At 48.5% G+C, this 19,512-nt stretch overlaps 1 protein-coding gene across 1 annotated transcript in view; it reads right to left on the bottom strand.

Annotated features, from left to right (window-relative positions):
- LOC122542804 (G-protein coupled receptor 4-like) overlaps positions 1-15,692 on the bottom strand; it is a 101,642-nt gene extending 85,950 nt beyond the window's left edge. Inside the window, exon 1 of the mRNA XM_043680862.1 lies at positions 15,676-15,692. The gene's annotated coding sequence lies outside the window, so the exon portion shown is untranslated. The remainder of the gene's footprint in view (positions 1-15,675) is intronic.
- Positions 15,693-19,512: the final 3,820 nt, after the last annotated feature.

Genomic DNA, 19,512 nt, shown 5'->3' with positions numbered 1-19,512 from the left:
CTCTCTCCCTCTACCCCCCTCTCCCTTCCCTTCTTTCTACCCCCCCCCCTCCCCTCTGTTCTCCCCTTTTCTCCTTCCACCCCTCTCTCGCCCCACCTCTTAACTGCCCTCTGAAAGGGGCCACTCAGTTCAAGGGGCAATTAGGGATGAGTAAGAAAGGATGGCCTCACCAGTGAAGCCCACAACTGGCGAGAGAACAAAGAGCCAAGTGAATGAGTCGTTGCGTTACTAGAGTACCCCATTGGCTGTGAAGCGTTTTGGGATGTCCTGCGATTGGGAAAGGTGCTACATAAATGCAGGTCGCTCCTTCATTCATTCAACCTGCATAGACGGTGAATCCCCAGGGGACCATCATTAACAGTGAGCAGAGGGATTATGGGGAGTCTCTGTTTTCTTGGGAATCTCCTGAGTACCTTCAGTTCGCAAGGGTGTTCTTGCAAAGCATTCAGATCTCAGCTCGCTCACACACATCGATAATCGGCAGCCTCGCTGGGGTTTGTTGTACATGTAAGAAGCTGTCCTTTGTGTGGGAAACTCCAAAACCATGGGGAAAAGTTCTGTTTACCTGCTATTACCCGCACTGATTGGGTGTGAATGAAACAATGTGCATTTATACAGTGCCTTTGACATAGTAAGAGGTCACAGGCCTTCAGTGAATGAGAGGTAGCAGAGAGCAGGGAGGCCGTTATTCTGACTCTGCTGGTTTCTTGGCCCTGAAGTTAAGTGTTGCAACCTCCCCTAGCTTCAGTGAAGTGACAGAGGCCAGTGGTGCGAGAGTGGGCATGGGAGGGGTTGGGGTAGGTAAGCCCCCTCCCCTGCCAACGCTCAGTAGCAGCCGTGTGTACCATCCACACGATGCACTGCAGCAACTCACCAGGGCTCCATGGTCAGCCTTTCCCAAACCCTCCATCTAGTCTCGGACCTTTTTTGGGGGGGGGGGAGATGGGGGGACACCATCTCTGAATAAGGGGTCACCTGTTGAAGACAGAGATGGGGAGGAATATCTTCTCTCTGAGAGGAGTTAACCTGTGGCGTTGTTTACCGCAGAGGACTGTCGAGGCTGGGACATTCAGTAAGTTGAAGGCTGAGACAGAGAGATTTTTTAATGAAGGGAATTGAGGGAAAAGGCAGGAAAGTGGGGATGAGGATCATCAGATCAGATCTAAATGGCAGACTAGTCTCAATGGGCTCTAATGTTACCACATTACATGACCTTATAGGAACATAGAAGAGTACAGCACAGTTCAGGCCCTTCAGCCCTCCATGTTGTACTGACCTTTTATCCTACTCTCGGATCAGACTAACTTACGTTCCCTTCATTTTACTATCATCCACGTGCCTGACCAAGAGTTGCTTAAATGTCCCTAATGTATCTGACCCTATTACCACTGCTAGCAGTGCATTCCACACACCCACCACTCTCTGTGTAAAGAACCTACCTCTGACATCTCCCCTAAACCTTCCACCAATCACCTTAAAATTAAGTCCCCTCGTGATAGCCATTTCCGCCCTGGGAAAAAAGTCTCCGGCTATGAAGGAGGACAAGGGGCAGCTGATACACGGGAACACCACCCCCTGCAAGTTCCCCTCCACTCCCCATCCTGACTTGGAAATACATCGCCGTTCCCTCAGTGTCGCTGGGTCGGAATCCTGGAATTCTCTCCCTCAGGGCATTGTGGGTCAACCCACAGCACATGGACTGCAGCGGTTCAGAAGGCAGCTCACCCTCACCTTCTCAAGGGGGCAATTAGGGCTAAGTGCTGGGCCCAGCCAGTGTCATCTCAGGGGTGAATAAATCTTAACAAATGCTCATTCAATGGGCTAATGAGCTATTAGCACAGGCTTCCACTGAATTAGTTACTAGCCAATTGAAATCCCCCTTCCACCACGTGACTGCTGTTCCCAAATTTTTTATTCAGTCATGGGCTTGTGGGCATTGTTGGAGTGTGTCAACATTTATTGCCTGTCCCTAGTTGACCCTTGAGAAGGTGGGGTTGAGCTGCCTTCTTGAACCGCTGCAGTCCATGTGCTGTGGGTAGACCCACAATGCCCTTAGGGAGGGAATTCCAGGATTTTGACCCAGCGTGCTGTGGGTGGACCCACAATGCCCTTAGGGAGGGAATTCCAGGATTTTGACCCAGCGTGCTGTGGGTAGACCCACAATGCTGAAGTTTGCGTGTGTGTTGTTTGTATCTCACTTGGAGCAGACGTTCAGAGAGCTGTAGTCACAATTGAGGCTGGCATCCAGAGAGGGAAAAGACAGATTTATGAGCGCTTTCGGATAAGAATAGGTTCGCACGGCTCAAAGTCCCAGAGCAGGAGGAGGACGAGGATCTCAGGAAAGCCTTCTGTGACTCATTCGAGAATATCCTTTCTGTCAAGGCAGTTCCATAAATAGCGAGGAACGAGAAAGGATGACAAGTTGTCAGAAAAGGAAGGGGAATGCGGTCATTTTAGGGAAATGTGAAGGTCGACAAAGCACTTTGTAAGATCAGGGAGACTGGAGCCAGCCAAGGGCATTCCCTGGTGTAATGCGCTAAGGGAAACGGGCCCATTCATTTCTGCACAGCAAGATCCCACTGACATTCAATGTGGAAATGACGGGAAAACGTTTGTCCTTTCTCCAGAATGTTGATTGTAGGATAAATATTGGCCACTAGGTAGTCACCGCACCCCACACTCCAACCACTCCTCTTTAAAATAACATCATGGGTTTAAAAACAAATTCGCATCCATCAAACAGGCAGATGGAGGAGTCAGGCAAATGAATCATGCAGAGGTCAGTATCTCCAACAGTGCGGCACTCCCTCAACACTGATCCTCCGACAGCCCTCCCTCAGCACTGACCCTCCATCAGTGTGGCACTCCCTCAGCACTGACCCTCCGACAGTGCGGCACTCCCTCAGCACTGACCCTCCGACAGTGCAGCACTCCCTCAGCACTGACCCTCCATCAGTGTGGCACTCCCTCAGCACTGACCCTCTGACAGTGCGGTGCTCCCCCAGCACTGACCCTCCGACAGTGCAGCACTCCCTCAGCACTGACCCTCCGACAGTGTGGCACTCCCTCAGCACTGACCCTCCAAGAGTGCTGCACTCTCTCAGCATTGACCCTCCGACAGTGCAGCGCTCCCTCAGCACTGACCCTCCGACAGTGCAGCACTCCCTCAGCACTGACCCTCCGACAGTGCGGCACTCCCTCAGCACTGACCGTCCAACAGTGCAGCGCTCCCTCAGCACTGACCCTCTGACAGTGCAGCACTCCCTCAGCACTGACCCTCCATCAGTGTGGCACTCCCTCAGCACTGACCCTCCGACAGTGCAGCACTCCCTCAGGACTGACCCTGCGTGTCTGCTTTGATGTTTTTTTTATTAATGATTAAATCCTAGGCTGGCTGTGAGTGCAGAACGTCATAACTCAGAGGCGAGGGGTTGCATGTGGAGTCTACTGAAGGAGGGACATAGGGCTTCCAGAGAAATTGGGTCAGGAATTTGCTGGGAAAATACAGGAGGGATTATTGCTGTTGTCTGTTAGATGTCAAATACCCAGTAGCTGGTGGTGTGAGCTGCAAACTCGGGAGAATGTCTGGACCATTTGCTATGGTCTGCTTTTAGCTTCACAAAGACTGTAACTCCCCCTCAACCTTCTGGTAAGCGTACAGAGACTACTGCACTTGCTCAGCCAGTTACACTTGGCACACAACCTTGTGGGGACTGCGTGGTACACAACAGCACGAGGAGATTTTTTTAAAAATTGATTTGAATTATGGGCCTGCAATACCTCACTAACCCAGAAATAATATCTGCCAGAGGATGTGGCAGAGGCAGGTACAGGTACAATGGTTAAGAGACATTTGGACAGGTACATGGGTGGGAAAGCTTTCGAGGGATATGGGCCAAATGCAGGTAAATGGGACTTATTTTGTAGTGGAGCGATGTGGGGCTGGTGGACCTGAGTCCCCTGATTGGGGCTGTTAACCTGGTCCAATCAGGGAGCCCTGGCTGACAGATATTAACAGGAGTGTCAGGGGTTCTGTTCACTCGGAGAGCTGGCTGTGAGGGAGCTGGGTCAGTGTCAGGGACTCTCCATGTTCGTCAGGGGACTGATTCTAAGCTGGCTGCCCACACCCAGTGTGTCCTGATGCTATTGGATTCTGTAAAACAAAGAGTATCATACATCCTGTTCACTCTGAGAGCTGCCTCTGAGGGAGCTGGGCCAGTGTCAGGGACTCTCCCTGTGTAAATAAAGGGGAACAAGATACCAGCCTCTTTGGAGTCATCTCAGTTTATTTTGGGATTATGGTCGGCATGGACAGGTTGGACCGAAGGGTCTATTTCCGTGCTGTATGACTCTATAAAGGGAACAGTTCAAACCTTGCATATAGTAAATTGTTGGTAGACGTTTTAAAATTAATGTTGTTTTGCTACCTTTCTATTTCTGTCTTTTCTCTCTCATGGTGGCTCAATGATTAGCAGCAGGGACTCAGGTTGAAGCCCACCCTCGGGCTACTGTCTGTGTGGAGTTTGCACATTCTCCCCGTGTCTGTGTGGGTTTCCTCCGGGTGCTCTGGTTTCCTCCCACAGTCCAAAGATGTGCAGGTGAGGGTGGATTGGCTGCGCTAAATTGCCCGTAGTGTTCAGGGATGTGTAGGCAGGAGTAAATATAGGGAGTGTCAGGGACTCTCCCTGTGTAAATAAAGGGGAACAAGATACCAGCCTCTTTGGAGTCATCTCAGTTTAGTTTGGGATTATGGTCGGCATGGACAGGTTGGACCGAAGGGTCTATTTCCGTGCTGTATGACTCTATAAAGGGAACAGTTCAAACCTTGCATATAGTAAATTGTTGGTAGACTTTTTAAAATTAATGTTGTTTTGCTACCTTTCTATTTCTGTCGTTTCTCTCTCATGGTGGCTCAATGATTAGCAGCAGGGACTCAGGTTCAAGCCCACCCTCGGGCGACTGTCTGTGTGGAGTTTGCACATTCTCCCCGTGTCTGTGTGGGTTTCCTCCGGGTGCTCTGGTTTCCTCCCACAGTCCAAAGATGTGCAGATGAGGATGGATTGGCTGCGCTAAATTGCCCGTAGTGTTCAGGGATGTGTAGGCAGGAGTAAATATAGGGTAGGGCGAATGGGTTTGTTGGGCCGAAGGGCCTGTTTCCACTGTAGGGATTCTAATGTATTTCCTTTCCTCTTAATTTATTTTTGTTGCACCCAAGTTCCTCAGTTTCTTTCTCCATCATCATGCTGATTGGTTAGGGTGTTGCCATGGGAATGTAGCAATCTTAGAAGGAAAGGACGGGGGTTGGAAATGTGCATGGAAACAGCCAATCTCTGCTGACATTCTCCTCATGACGACATCCTGACCAATCACAGTCGACCTCCCCCACCAGCCCCAACAATACACACAATCACACACACACACACACAATCTGGGTTGAATCAGCTCAGTAAGACTGGCCGTGAACAGATACCACTGCATCACCTCCCCACTAATGGAGGCAATGGCGCAGTGGTATTATCGCTGGGCTACTTACTTGGGGGCCTGGGTTCAAATCCCACCCTGGCAGGTGGTGGAATCTGAATCCAACAAAAATCTAGAATGAAGAGTCTAATTATGACCATGAATTAATTGCTGGGGGGGGAGGGGGGAGAAAGAGAATCACTTATCCTCTTTAAAGGGGTGCTCCGAAAGCTTATGATTTCAAATAAACCTGTTGGACTATAACCTGGTATCGAGTGACTTCTGATCTTGTCCAACACTGGCACTTCCACATCATCCCTTCAGGGAAAGGAACTGCTATCCTTTCCTGGTCTGGACCTACACGGGACTCCAGACTCACAGCAGTGTGGCTGACTCTTCAAGTGCCCTCTGGGGCAATTAGGGATGGGTAATAAATGCTGGCCTAGCCAGCGGTACCCTCACTTGTGTATGATTTAAAAAATAATTCAGGGCCCTGCCAGACAACACCCTATTCTCATCCTGTATAAATTAGTGTTTTCTTCCTAAGTTTAGTTTCTTATATCCCAGTCCTAATGAGTGCAAAACAGTGGAGTCTGTTCGCACTGTTTACATTTGAGCAAATGTTCCTCTAATTCTTTATCCTTAAATCTTATTGTTACATAACGGGACTATTGGATTGGTCTTGTGGATTCTTGCTGTGCATAGGGCTGGCACGGGACAAATTGTGAAGGGTGTGACAAGGAAAGATATAACTGATGGGGCAGTTTAACTTGATGCTGAAATATAGAGTTCCCTACAGTGAGGAAGCAGGCCATTCAGCCCATCGGGTCCACACTGACACTCTGAACATCATCCCATCCAGACCCACCCCCTTCCCACACGCCCTATAACACCGCACTTCCCTTGGCTAACCCACCTAGCCTGCACATCCCTGGACACTACGGGGCAATTTAGTGATATATTTCTAAGTGAGTGGCTCGGAGGGGAACTTGCAGGGGGTGGTGTTCCAATGTATCTGCTGCCTTTGTCCTTCCAGGAAGGTGCAGTCTGAGTAAAGGTTTAACTTATGGTATTGTAAGTAAATACTTACTACTGAGCAATTAATGAATGCTTGTGTACGATATCCATTCACCATTTTGCAGAGATTTCTCACCCCATCAAACCAACGGCAGGCTGGGATCTACCACAGCTGAAAAATGTGTTGCTGGAAAAGCGCAGCAGCTCAGACAGCATCCAAGGAGCAGGAGAATTGACGTTTCAGGCATAAGCCCTTCTTCAGGAATTCTTGGATGCTGCCTGAGCTGCTGCGTTTTTCCAGCAACACATTTTTCAGCTCTGATCTCCAGCATCTGCAGTTCTCACTTTCTCCTGGGATCTACCACAGCAGGTTTACACAAGCAAATCCAAGGCCATGGAATTGTACTAGATGGCAGGAAGCCATTTTACCCATCATGCCCCCAGAGAGCTAAACAATTATCCTTCCGCCCCATCTCCCTGTTCCTCGCAGCTTTTCTTTTTGAGAAAAAAATTTCTTTTGTAAATATTGACCAACTTACTTTCTCAAAAAGGGTTTTGGGAATTTAGACACTCCCCCACCCCGTGCCGCACTGCCTCAGAGATGCCTGTTCCTGTCGGAATATTGCGATTCTCCCTCTTAAAGGCATATCCCAGAACAACAGCAGGTGCTGGTATTCTGAAGGCGACCAAAGAAAGACGCCAACAGCTCAGCATCTGTGAGGAGAAGCAGAGTCAACAGTCAAGGTCAATGACCTTTGAGGGGGAGGTGACGGCCTAGTGGTATTTTGGCTGGACTGTTCACCCAGAGAGCCCAGGTCAGGTTCTGGGGGTGTGGATTCAAATCATGATGGTTGACTTTGAATTCAAATTTAAAATCTGCAATTAATGGGGAAGTCCAGCCATGATCATAATGAATGGTGGTGCTGGCTCCAAGGGCAGAATGGCCTACTCCTGCACCTATTGTCTATTGTCTATAGAGGGCATAGGTTTAGGGTGCGAGGGGAAAGATATGAATGAGACCTAAGGGGCAACTTTTTCACACAGAGGGTGGTGCGTGTATGGAATGAGCTGCCAGAGGAAGTGGTGGAGGCTGGTACAATTGCAACATTTAAAAGGCATTTGGATGGGTATATGAATGGGAAGGGTGTGGAGGGATATGGACCGGGTGCTGGCATGTGGGACTAAATTGGGTTGGGATATCGGGTCGGCATGGACGGGTTGGACCGAAGGGTCTGTTTCCGTGCTGTACATCTCTATCACTCTATGATGACCTTGTGTTGTTGGTGGGGGGAGAGAAAACCTATCTGGCTCACTAACGAGTGAGGGGAAATCTGCCGTCCTTACCTGGTCTGGCCTACATGTGAACATCACAACGCATTGCGAAGCTGACTGACCCCGCCTAGTCTGAAGTAGTGAAGTCATGCTTTGCAGAGTTGGAAACTGGTAATCTATCTCAACATTCACAGTCTGTGTGAAAAAAAAATTACCCCTTGCGACTTTCTCCTCTCACCTTAAAAATGTGCCCTCTAGTCTTGAAATCCCTCACCCTGAGGAAAAGACACCTGCCATTCACCTTGTCCATGTCCCTCATGGTTTTATAAACCTCTACGAGGACACCACTCTGACAGCCCAATGAAAATAAGGCCCAGCCTCGCCTTATAACTCAAACCCTCAACTCCCGGCAACATCCTGGTAAATCTCGTCTGAACCATCTCCAGCTCAACAATATCCTTCCTATAACTGGTCCGGTGAATGATTAAAGAAGAAAATCAGAACTCAGCCCTTTAGTGAGATGAAAAACCACCAAAAAACATAGGAATGAATCTCTACACTTATAAATGAGCTGTTGGAGCAGTTTTGTCTCATTTTAATTGCGCCCTCCAGCAAGTGCTGTGTATACTTACATACATAACACCCTGACAGCATGGATGCAGACCATTCAGCCTATCAAGTCCACACTGGCCCTCCAAAGAGCACCCCACAAAGGGTCAGTTAGACTTGAAACGTCAGCTCTTTTCTCTCCTTACAGATGCTGCCAGACCTGCTGAGATTTTCCAACATTTTCTCTTTCGGTCCCACCCAGACTCACCCTATCCACCTAGCTTGTACATCCCAGGACACTAGGGGCAACTTAGCATGACAAAAGTGAGGACTGCAGATGCTGGAAATCAGAGTCTAGATTAGAGTGGTGCTGGAAAAGCACAGCCGGTCAGGCAGCATCCGAGGAACAGGAAAATCGACGTTTCAGGGAAAAGCCCTTCATCAGGAATGAATCGATCAGCAATTTAGCATGGCCAATCCACCCTAATCTGCACATCTTTTGATTGAGGGAGGAAACTGGAGCACCCGGAGGAAACCCGCACAGACACGGGGAGAATGTGCAAACTCTACACAGACAGCCCCCAAGGCTGGAATTGAACCTGGGTCCCTGACACTGTGAGGCAGTAGGGCTAACCACTGAGCCACCCTAAAACAGCCTTGGCTACAGAAATGGTTGGTGGTGTCTATTTCTGTCGGTTCCTTGGTGTGTTTCCATGGTTTCCTTGTTTGGCATTGCCTGTATTAGATCCAAGGATAATCAAAGCAGGTCTGTCTGTTCTGTAAAGGGGTAACTATACCCACTGCTTAGAGATCTTCCCATTGTGTCGGCAAGAGTGTTCAGTTGGAAGGTGCGAGCTGGCACTTACAGGGCAGCCTCTATGCCCTCCAGGCGATGCTCCTTGAGGGGAGGTAGATTGCCTAGTGGCATTATTGCTGGACTGCTAACTTGGGGACCCAGGTTTAAATCTCACTATGGCATATGGTAGAATTTGAATCTAATATATATCTGGACTTAAGAGTTTAATGATGACTGTGAGTCAATTGTTGGGAAAAACCCATCTGATTCACTAATGTTCTTTCGGGAAGGAAACTGCCATCTGGGCTGGGCCTACACGTGGCTCCTGACCCACAGTGGATGTGGTTGACTCTCAACTTTTCTTTAATACATCCATGGGATTTGGGTGTCAATAGCTGGGCCAGCATTTATCACCCGTCCCTAGTTGCCCCTTGAGAAGGTGGGGATGAGATGCCATCTTGAACCCAGCCAGGGACGCACTCATCCCATGAATGAATTCAGATGGAAAAAAAATTGCTATTATCAAGTGCGGGGGAAAAATATATAAAGAAAGTGTTGGTCTCTCTTGAAGGAGAGAAATGGTTGCTTTTGGTTTGATGTGAGGGCCACCACACCTCAGGTGAGATCACAGAATAATGGTAACCTCAGCTGGCATTGAAACTGAACCCAGGCTGTTGGCATCACAACACATTGTAAAGCTGACTGACCCCGAATAGTCTGAAGTAGTGAAGTCATGCTCAGCAGAGTTTGCAACTGGTAATCTATCTCAACATTCACAGTCAGTCCTTACAGATGAGACAGAGAGAGACAATTTCTGATGAAACGTTGATAAGCATTAAGCGAGGTTCAACATCATCAATCTCTCTTTCAAAAGAAAATCCCAAAATTGAAGGGTTTTGGGCCAAATGGGACCAGTTGTTTTTTTTTTAAACTCATTCACAGGAAGTTGGCATCGCTGGCTAGTCCAACGTTTCTTTACCCAACCCTAATTGTCCAGAGTGAAAAACTGTGGCGCTAGAAAAAGCACAGCCAGCATCTGAGGAGCAGGAGAATGGATGTTTCAAACATTAGCTCTTCATCGGGAACCACACTTTTTGATTCTGATCTCCTGATGTCCCAGAGGGCAGTTAAGAGTCAACCCCATCGCTGTGGGTCTAGAGTCACATGTAGGCCAGACCAGGTAAGGATGGTAATTTCCTTCCCTGAAGGACATTAGTGAACCAGATTGGTTTTTCCCGTTCTTGGTCGTTGTTAGATCCTTAATTCCGGATTTGTTTTGGGTCAAATTCCAATTCCACCATCTGCCGTGGCAGGATTTGAACCCAGGTCCCCAGCGCACTACCTGGGTCTCTACGTTAATAGTTCAGCAATTATCCCACTAGGCCATCACCTCCCCACTTCAGTTGGGGAAACCTGGTCAGCATGGATGAGTTGGGCCGAAGGTTCAGTTGCTGTGCTGTCGGACTCGATGAACGGAGGATGCCGGAAATGAGAAATGAAAACAGAAATTGCTTCAAAAACTCAGCAAGATTGGCAGCATCTGCGGCGAGAGAAATGGAGTTAATGTTTCGGTCCCTTCTGAAGAAACGTTAACTCTGCTTTCTTTCTTCACGGATGCTGCCAGACCTGCTGGGTTTTTCCAGCAATCTCTGGTTTTGTGCCTATCATTCTCCCCCATCGTTCACACATTTTACCTCGTCACGTACTGCACTGCTCTTTGTGGGATCTTGCTGTGGGTAATTAGGCCTCAAAATGGTGGCTCACACTGCCAACCTTTTCGCCCTCCCTCACTTACAGCACCTTCCAAACCCACGGCCACTTCCATCTAGAAGGACAAGGGCAGCAGATACATGGGGACACCACCCCCTGCAAGTTCCCCTCCGAGCCACTCACCATCCTGACTTGAAAACACATCACCGTTCCTTCAGTGTTGCTGGGTCAAAATCTGGGGAATTTCCTCCCTAGGGCATTGTGGGTACCTCTCGACAAGGTGGTCTGCAGCTTTTCAAAAAGGCAGCTCACCCCCCACCTTCTCAAATGGCAACTAGGGATGGGGCGATAAATGCTGGGCCCAGCCAACAACGCCCACATCCCAGGAATGAATAAAAGAGAGTGAAGAGTTGCATTTATATAGCACCTTTTAAGACTTCAGGGTGTTTGCAAAGTGCTTCGGATAAAGTACTTTCACCGTGAGGCTACTGTCGCAATGCCAGCTGTGGAAGTGGAAGCCAGCTGTGCACATAAATAGCATTAGGAAAGGTTGGAGGGATATGGGCCAGGAGCAGGCAGGGTGGGACTAGCTTAGTTTGGGATTATGGTTGGCATGGACTGGTTGGATCGAAGTGTTTGTTTCCTTGCTGTTTGATGGTGGTACGGTGGCTCAGTGGTTAGCACTGCTGCTTTGCAGCTCAAGGGACTTGGGTTTGATTCCAGCCTCAGGCAACTGTGTGTGGAGTTTGCACATTCTCCCCATGTCTGTGCGGGTTTCCTCCCACAGTCCAAAGGTATGCAGGTTAAGGTGGGGATTGGCCATGGGAAATTGCCCCATCTTGTGCAGGTTAGGAGCATTAGTCAGGGGTAAATGTAGAGTAATGGGTTTGAATGGGATATTCTTTGAGGGTTGGTGTGGACTTGTTGGGCCAAAGGGGCCTGTTTCCACACTTTATGAATTCTATACTAACTAGATACTCTGTCTTAATGGTGTTTTGTGAGGACTAAGTATTAGCCCGAACCTCCAATCTGCATAATGTCCACCTGAGATGCTGGGGGTGGGGGCTTCAGTTTAACATCTGATCCGAACGTTAACTCCCAGAGTCCAGCGTACCCTCACTACATGCCTTGGGAGTGTCAGCCCAGGTCGTGTATTGACTGCAACTCAAACCCATGACTTTCTGACTTTTGAATCCAGGGTGTGTCTACTCTGAAGAGCGCCACGGGGGACGCAGGGCGAAACAGAAATTTCCGGAGCTGCGGACTGTTTTTGTCCGGAACTGGAATCTCGCTGCTCCCTGAATCGCGTCAAAGCGCCTTGCCTCTCGAAGTTGAGCTGCTGCTTTAGGAAGTCAGTGACGGTATTAATAACCAGTCCATCTTCATTTTGTTTGACAGCACTTACTAAACTGTCCTGGTATAAAGGGGATGTTTACACGGCTCTTAGGTTCCTGAGTGCGTCTCTGTCTCTGAGGGGCCTGTTTAGTTTTGAGATTTAAGGAGGCCTTATGGAGAACTCTGCCAGGGTTGGTTCTCTTACAGAGAAATCCCATGTACTCACTCTCTTTGTGTCTTTAACCAGTTCCTTCTTTGCAAGTTCGCTTCAGTCTGCTCTCAGGCCACAGATTTCAGATCGTAGCTTTCTTACGCTAAAATAATTTGTCAGCCTGCATTCTCCTGCCTCTGCACCAAACCTCTGTGGGTAGAGATTATTTTTTGTCATTCATTCACGGGATATGGGCGTTGCTGGCTGAGTCAATATTTATTCTTCAGAGAGCAGTTCAGAGTCAACTCCATCGCTGTGGCCAGACCGGGTAAAGACAGCAGATTTCCTTCCCCTCAAAGCGTTCCTTTGCGAACCTGATGCCTTATTATAACAATTTGACAGTGCATCCGTGGTCTTCCATTAGCTATTTAATTCCATATTTAGAGAGGTATTAGCCTAGTGGTATTGTTGCTCGGGTATTGATGCAGAAAACCGAAAGAATTGTGGATGCTGTAAATCAGAAACAGACACTGCTGGAAAAGCTCAGCAGGTCTGGCAGCATCCGTGGAGAGAAATCAGTGTTAATATCCCGAGGAAGGGGCACCGGACTCGAAACTTTAACACTGGTTTCACTTCACAGATGCTGTCAGACCTGCTGAGCTTTTCCAGCAATTTCTGTTTCTGTTATTAATCCAGAAACCCAGTGAACGTGCTCAGGATATGGGTTCAAATCCCGGTTTTGTAGAATTTGAGTTCAATTTAAATAAAAAATGCATGATGACCTTAAAGCCACTGTTGCTAAAGATTATTTGGGGAAACACCCATCGGGTTCACTAACGTCCTTTAGGGAAGGAAACTGCCATCCTTACCTGGTCTGGCCTACATGTGACTCCAGACCCACAGCAATGGGGTTAACTCTTAACTCATCCCTCTGGGCAATTAGGGATAGGGCAATAAATGATGGCCTGGCCAGTGATTGCACACATTCTGTCAATGAATTGAAAATCAAAATTATTAGGTTCAAATTTCACCATCTGGGATAGTGGATGTGATATGAAATGCTTTATAGTCTGGTTTTACCCTGTTCTTTGACAGCTGAATATATCGTGGGAGGTGATGGCCCAAAGGTATTCTTGCTGCCCTATCAATCTGGGTAATGTTAAGGGGGAGCCCTGGGTTCAAATCCCTCCAGCACTAAACTTGAATTCAATAAATATCTGGATTTAAGAGTTTAACAATGACTGTGAATAGATTGTTGAGGGGTAAAATCCCACCTGGGTCACTAATGTCCTTCAGGGAAGGAAACTGCATCCTTACCTGGTCTGGCCTACATGTGACTCCAGACCCACAGCGATGGGGTTGGTGCTTAAGTGCACTCTGGGGCAATTAGGGATAGGCAATAAATGCAGACCCAGCCAGGGACACCCACATCCTGTCAACAAATTCTAAACCAAAGAATTTTTTCAAAAATTAGCCAGGAAACACTTCAGCTTGTTGTCATCTATATAGGAGTTCAGCCAGGGCTTTAGTCTGTCTTCCCCTCTGGCAGTTCGGCACTCCCTCTGCACTGCACTGGGACTGCTCTCCCCTGGACTTTCTCAGAGACAGAAAACCTGCAGATGCTGGAATCCAAAGTAGACAGGCAGGAGGCTGGAAGAACACAGCAGGCCAGGCAGCATCAGGAGGTGGAGAAGTCTTCGTTTCAGGTGTAGCCCTTCTTCGGGACTGGAGGTGGAGTTAGGGGCAGCTACAGATAAAGAGATGAGGGGAAGGGTTATGGATGGGGAGAGGGGCAGGGTGGCTCAAGTCCCTGGAATAGAATGGGTCCCACAATCCTCTGGAGTCAGAGGGGACTGTGAGTTGTGCACTGTGAGGCCCTGAAGATGATCACTTGTACAACTCCTGTCAACTGCATTGCCACAGGTGTACTACTACATCCCGTGTTGTTATGGTAACGAGTGGATTCAGACAGACATGCAAAACGCCGGTGAAGAATAAGAAGTGAGGCCTATTCTGTAAGGACATGGGATGGGACTGAGATGGGGAGAAATGTCTTCACTCAGAGAGTGGAATTCTCTACCACAGAAAGCAGTTGAGACCAAAACATTGGATGTTTTCAAGGAGTTAGATACAGTTCTGAGGGCTAAAGGGATCAAAGGGTATTGGGGAGAAAGCGGGAACGGGAACAGAGTTGGATGGTCAGTCATGATCCTTTTGAAGAACAGTACGGAATTAAAAGGCTGAATGGCCCAGTTCTGCTTCCATTTCTTATGTTTCCATAAAAACGATTTTGGTCAGAGACACCTTTCTGTTCTCATTCTCTCTGAACTGACCCCTATTAAATCTCCCCGCTGCCCTGTCTCAAATCTCCCCACTGCCCTGTTTCAAATCTACCCACTGCCCTGTCTCAAATCTCCCCACTGCCCTGTTTCAAATCTCCCCACTGTCCTGTCTCAAAGCTCCCTGCTGCCTGTCTCCCCCTTGTTGGTACCTGTGCACATTAAGGTTGTGTGTCAACGTAATGATGTCTTAATTCGGATGGCAGACCGGAAGTCACACAGCACGGGAACAGACCCTTCGGCCCTATTCGTCCATGCCAACCAGGTTTCCTCGACTGAACTAGTCCCTGGCCCATGTCCCCCTATACCTTTCCTATCCATGTATCTGTCCACGTTGAGATTGTGTATGATCTTAATGTCTTAATTCCAGATGACAGACTTTCTGGGAAGGAGAATGGTGGCATTTAAATGATGCTGGAGGAATACATAGTGATGGAGGAACAGGATGGGGAGCTTGAGTTTTTCATTTGATGACTGATCTGTGCCTCAAATCCATCTCGTTTTCACATTGCAGTAACGCCACAGCGGTAAGGTCATTTCTCAAATAGTGACACACTTGTCTTGGAACCTCAAATTTAAAAAAAGCCTCAAAACGCCCCTCTGACACTGTGCTGCGGGACTGAGTGAGTGCTGCACTGTCAGAGGTGCTGTCTATCAGATCTGCATGCTGGGTGGAAGTGGAGGGGGATGTGAGGGGTTTCCCGGAGACAATATTTCGGGGGGAGAGAGGGAGCGACGGAGGGGTCTCTTGTGTCTCGGCGAAAGATGTTCGATCGACATGAGGAAAACATTTGTCATCAAAACATAATTGTTGGCGGGTGTTTGCAAAGCACTTGGGTCATAACAAGAGCCTACTTCCATCTGAGTTCCCCACATTTCACTCCCCCACTGTCCACGACATTTTGAGGTCTCCAAATTTCCAAGACAGGCTGAGGGTGTTTCCTGACACAGCGCCTGAACAGTTTAACGCCTTCCTCGGGTCAATCATGCCCTGACTCTACACTCAGTGGAAGGCAAGGCATCTTTGAAAGACCGTGAGAACTTACCCCCTCGAGATGTGGTCATCTCCCTCGCCTCAGTCTCCACCAGCCGGAAAGCAGCACCAATTTCCCAGCAGTCTGGCAGTTACCATGGTGACAAAGATTCTGCTCATAATAAGAGCTAATCTTTCTGTCTTCCTGGGTGAGGCGTTGCGTTAGAACTCAGAGCTGCCAGCCACAGGTTCTGGTAACATTCACACTCTGCCAGCCCCATCGCTGCCCTCCAGCCCAGTGCTGGAGAAAGGATGATGGGGTCAGGTGAGAGAGACACTACCCTCTGAAACTGGTGATCCGACACCTCAGGTTGGACATATTGTTCCCCTCCCCCCACCTTACCCCTAGTTCCAACCTTCCAACTCGGCACTGTCCTCATGACCTGTCCCATTGGTCCATCTTGGTTGAAACTTTATTGCTGGAACAGCACAGCAGGTCAGGCAGCATCCAGGGAACAGGCCTGTTGTACTCTCAGCTACCTTCCCCCCAGCCCCACCTCCCTCCCAATTATCTCTCCACCCCTGAGTCTCCCAGCCTTATACCTGATAAAGGGCTTTTGCCTGAAATGTCGATTCTCCTGCTCCTCGGATGCTGCCTGACTGGCTGTGCTTTTCCAGCACCGTACCCTCGACTCTGATCTGCAGTCCTCACTTTCGCCATATTCCTATCAGGCAGACAACCCCTCCACTACTCTTTTCGGCTTAAGGTAAAGCTCCCTGTACTCTTTGGGGTGGCACGGTGGCTCAGTGGTTAACACCGCTGCCTCATAGTGCCAGGGACCTGGGTTCAATTCCAGCCTTGGGCAACTGTCTGTGTGGAGTTTGCACATTCACCCCTTGTCTGCATGGGTTTCCTCCGGGTGCTCCGGTATCCTCCCACAGTCCAAGCATGTGCAGGTTAGGATGGATTAGCTGTGCTAGATGGCCCCATACTGTGTAGGCTAGGTGCATTAGTCAAGGGTAAATGTAGGGGAATAGGTTCGGGGAATGGGTCTGGGTGGGTTACTCTTCGGAAGGTTGGTGTGGGCTTGTTGGGCCGAATGGCCTGTTTCCACACTGAAGGGATTCCATGACTAAAGCTCTCTATACTCTTCAAAATTAAATGTCAACTGAAAGTAAAGCCCCCTCTACCCTTTTGAACAGAAAGTAAAGCCCACTCTACTATTTAAAACTGAAAGTGAAGCTCGCTCAACTGTTTCAAACTCAAAGTAAACAGAAAGTAAAGTTTCCCTCTATTCTTTTAAACAGAGAATAAAGCTCTCTGTGATGTTTAAAACTGAAAGTAAACTGAAAGTTAACTCTCTCTGCACTTTTAAAGTGAGACCAAATGGAAAGTAAAGCTCCCTCTACACTGTTCCCCCATCAAACACTCCCAAGACAGGGACAGCACAGGGTTAGATACAGAGTAAAGCTCTCTCTACACTGTCCCCCAGCAAACACCCCCAGGACAGGGACAGCACGGGGTTAGATAAAGGGTAAAGCTCCCTCTACACTGTCCCCATCAAACACTCCCAGGACAGGGACAGCACGGGGTTAGATAAAGAGTAAAGCTCCCTCTACAGTGTCTCCCATCAAACACTCCCAGGACAGGGACAGCACAACAGCACAGGATTAGATATAGAGTAAAGCTCTCTCCACACTGTCCCCCATCAAACGCTCCCAGGACAGGGACAGCACAGGTTAGATACAGAGTAAAGCTCTCTCTACACTGTCCCCATCAAACACTCCCAGGACAGGGACAGCACAGGTTAGATACAGAGTAAAGCTCCCTCTACACTGTCCCCCATCAAACACTCCCAGGACAGGGCCAGCACGGGTTAGATACTGAATAAAGCTCCCTGTACACTGTTCCCATCAAACACTCCCAGGACAGGGGCAGCACAGGGTTAGGTACAGAGTAAAGCTCCCTCTATGTGACACAGTAAACTGCCTCTTAATTAACCTCAGAGATACACCATTAAGCCAGTGGGATGTGTTGTACACATTGGTGCCTGCAATGGCCATCCAACATCATTGAGATAAGCTCCCCCAAGGACCACTGTTCCTGGGAAGGGCTAACCTAGTCGTTTCTCTGTGTTACAGCCAGCACCTCCCCTTAACTTGAGCCTGATAATATCTCAGCTCAAATGTAAACAGCTATGATGCACTGCGTAATAAACGTTTTACTATTTATCAAGACTGAGCCCAAGCTCTTTATGTGGTTTGAGTGACTTCGCCTAATGACTTGGGAAGGATTAGTGCCAATCAATCTACCCAGAGATTATCAGGTGATTTATGGGTGTGTGAAAACTAAGCCATACACCATGGGGCAGCATGGTGGCTCAGTGGTTAGCACCGCTGCCTCACAGCACCAGGGACCCAGGTTCGATTCCAGCCTTGGGCGACTGTCTGTGTGGAGTTTACACATTCTCCCCGTGTCTGCGTGGGTTTGCTCCGGTTTCCTCCCATAATCCGAAGGTGGGCAGGTTAGGTGAATTGGCCATGCTAAATTGTCCGTCGTGTTAGGTGCGTTACTCAGGGGCAAATATGGGGTAGGGGAATGGATCTGGGTGGGTTATTCTTCGGAGGGTCGGTTTGGGCTGAAGGGCCTGTTTCCACACTGTAGGGAATCTAATCTATTCACCAGGATATTTCCCCATGGTCCTTACCACGTCTCAGATTGGGGTTTTTGGTGGAGATATGCATCTGTTAGGAAGAAGTAAGCCTATCAGCTTTGGACTTTGATAAAGAAGCCCAAAGCTTTACTGTTTGTCCTAATATCACAGAGGACCTAGACACGCAAGGTGATTCCATGACTCAGAGCCCCATATATTAAAGTACTGAAGGTTATAGCGACACACAGAGACAGGGCTCCCTCAATCAGATTGCATTTTAATGGGATTTTAATGATGGTTGACATTTCTTCACAGTTGTTAACTTGCTGATATAAGTGTGTTTATTGAAAAAGCAGTCAGCGCATTTGCAAGAGCACTGATTGAAGCCACTTGATAGCTTACAGTCAAGGACGTGGTTTGAGGGGCTGGTCTGTCAGATATCACCTTCACCCAAGGCAGAACTATTTTTAGATCTGAATGCCTACCCTTAAGTACTTCCTATTTACCTCGATAATTGACTTTAGTTGAGACTTGTTCTCGCCTTTCCTGACCGTGAGGAAACTGGAGAAATTATTTGTTTCCAGTGAGGCTTGCATCCGTTCTCCTTCCCTGATCACCTTCGGGAAGACGGACACCGTCAAGAGACAAGGAGGTTTCGGATTAGAAAATGACAGAAGCATAATAGCACAGAAGGAAGGCATTTGACCCATCATATCAATGCTAGCTCACACCAAGCACGTTGTTAAACTTGAGAGGGTGCAGAAAAGATTTACAAGGATGTTGCCAGGGTTGGAGGGTTTGAGGTACAGGGAGAGGCTGAACAGGCTGGGGCTGTTTTCCCTGGAGCATCGGAGGCTGAGGGGGTGACCTTATAGAGGTTTACAAAATCATGAGGGGCATGGATAGGATAAATAGACAAAGTCTTTTCCCCAGGGTGGGGGAGTCCAGAACTAGACGGCATAGGTTTAGGGTGCGAGGGGAAAGATTTAAAAGGGACTTAAGAGGCAACTTTTTAACACAGAGGGTGGTGCGTGAATGGAATGAGCTGCCAGAGGAAGTGGTGGAGGCTGGTACAATTACAGCATTTAAAGGGCATCTGGATGGGTATATGAATAGGAAGGGTTTGGAGGGATATGGGCCTAATGCTGGCAAATGGGACTCGATTGGGTTAGAGTATTTGATCGGCATGGGTGAGTTGGGCCACAGTCCGAAGATATGCAGGTTAGTGTGGATTGCTCATAGTGTTCAGGGATGTG

This window comes from Chiloscyllium plagiosum, chromosome 41 (genome assembly GCF_004010195.1).
Source record: "Chiloscyllium plagiosum isolate BGI_BamShark_2017 chromosome 41, ASM401019v2, whole genome shotgun sequence".
NCBI classification, from domain to species: Eukaryota; Metazoa; Chordata; class Chondrichthyes; order Orectolobiformes; family Hemiscylliidae; genus Chiloscyllium; species Chiloscyllium plagiosum.
The sequence above is the reverse complement of the archived record's forward strand: the minus strand, read 5'-3'. Positions and strand labels throughout refer to the sequence as shown.